At 53.4% G+C, this 1,860-nt stretch overlaps 1 non-coding gene across 1 annotated transcript in view; it reads left to right on the top strand.

Moving 5' to 3' along the window:
- The first annotated feature begins 698 nt into the window (after window positions 1-698).
- The window catches only part of LOC144418544 (small subunit ribosomal RNA), a 1,810-nt gene continuing 648 nt past the window's right edge, over window positions 699-1,860 (top strand). The window contains exon 1 of the ribosomal RNA XR_013473534.1: window positions 699-1,860. This exon is cut by the window's right edge and continues 648 nt beyond it. This is a non-coding gene — a ribosomal RNA (small subunit ribosomal RNA).

Below are 1,860 nucleotides of genomic sequence, written 5' to 3'. Positions count from 1 at the left end.
AAGACAGTAATTTCGAATGAGCCATGAAAGAGCGGTGCGGGGCCGGTCGGAGCGCACCCTTTTCTCGGTGGCTGGCGGGCGAGAGAGTGCTGCGTCGCCGGCATCGGCGTCGAAAGAAGCCGAGCCAAAAAAAGTTAAAGTACAAACGTGCAAGCATACTAACCTAACCCTAGGTAAGGCATGTCAGAGCGAAAGACAGTAATTTCGAATGAGCCAAGAAAGAGCGGTGCGGGGCCGGTCGGAGCGCACCCTTTTCTCGGTGGCTGGCGGGCGAGAGAGTGCTGCGTCGCCGGCATCGGCGTCGAAAGAAGCCGAGCCGAAAAAAGTTAAAGTACAAACGCGATGCTAATGAGCGAGCCGTTGTCTCGACTAATATGTAGGGGGCGTTCGATCGAGCGTCTGGCTTGAGCGCTTGTCGGCCTAGCAGAACGGTCGCATTGTTATGCCCGGGTTTTAGGCACCGCTGCAGGCGGCCGGCAGAGCTCTTGTTTGTGCGAAACTGAATGGATCGAGCCCGAGAGAGGGCGAGCAAAGAAAAAACGCAAATCGCTCCGCCTGGCACTGCCGGCGAGAGCGTGGACGTCGCGGCCAGCGACTGTCGAAGCTGAGTACGGCCGCAGGCGATCGCCTCGGTCTTAAACGAATGCGACGAGCACGCGCCGGGCGGCCCAGCAAGGGCCGAGCGCAGCTGTCGCAGCTATCTGGTTGATCCTGCCAGTAGTGATATGCTTGTCTCAAAGATTAAGCCATGCAGGTGCAAGTACGAGTTCTCGTAAAGCGAAACTGCGAATGGCTCATTAAATCAGTCTTGGTTTATTTGGTCTCGTAAGCGAAGTGGATAACTGTGGTAATTCTAGAGCTAATACATGCATTAAGCGCCGACTTCGGGAGGCGCGCTTTTATCAGATCAAAACCGACCGGGTTCGTCCTGTGACGTTTGATGACTCTGGATAACCACGCGGATCGTACGGTCTCTGCACCGACGACGTATCATTCAAGTGTCTGCCCTATCAACTGTCGAAGGTACGCTACGTGCCTACCTTTGTGATAACGGGTAACGGGGAATCAGGGTTCGATTCCGGAGAGGGAGCCTGAGAAACGGCTACCACATCCAAGGAAGGCAGCAGGCGCGCAAATTACCCATTCCCGACACGGGGAGGTAGTGACGAAAAATAACAATACAGGACTCTAACGAGGCCCTGTAATTGGAATGAGTACATCCTAAAACTCTTAACGAGTATCCATTGGAGGGCAAGTCTGGTGCCAGCAGCCGCGGTAATTCCAGCTCCAACAGTGTATGCTAAAGTTGTTGCGGTTGAAAAGCTCGTAGTTGGATTTTGGGCGAGCGCCGCCGGTCCGTCGCAAGGCGTGTCACTGGTTGCGTTCGCCTCACCTTCGGTTCTCCGTCGGTGCTCTTGACTGAGTGTCGGCGGTGGCCGATAAGTTTACTTTGAAAAAATTAGAGTGTTCAAAGCAGGCTGTTCGCCTGCATAGTGTTGCATGGAATAATGGAATAGGACCTCGGTTCTATTTTGTTGGTTTTCGGAGCACGAGGTAATGATTAAGAGGGACAGACGGGGGCGTCCGTACTCTGCCGTTAGAGGTGAAATTCTTGGATCGGCGGAAGACGAACTACTGCGAAAGCATTCGCCAAGAATGTTTTCTTTAATCAAGAGCGAAAGTCAGAGGTTCGAAGACGATCAGATACCGTCCTAGTTCTGACTATAAACGATGCCAACTAGCGATCGGGAGGCGTTACCATGACGACCTTTCCGGCAGCTTCCGGGAAACCAAAGTCTTTGGGTTCCGGGGGAAGTATGGTTGCAAAGCTGAAACTTAAAGGAATTGACGGAAGGGCAC

The sequence above is a fragment of the Styela clava genome, unplaced genomic scaffold (assembly GCF_964204865.1).
Source record: "Styela clava unplaced genomic scaffold, kaStyClav1.hap1.2 HAP1_SCAFFOLD_18, whole genome shotgun sequence".
Classification (NCBI taxonomy): domain Eukaryota; kingdom Metazoa; phylum Chordata; class Ascidiacea; order Stolidobranchia; family Styelidae; genus Styela; species Styela clava.
This window is presented reverse-complemented; position numbering and strand designations above follow the sequence as displayed.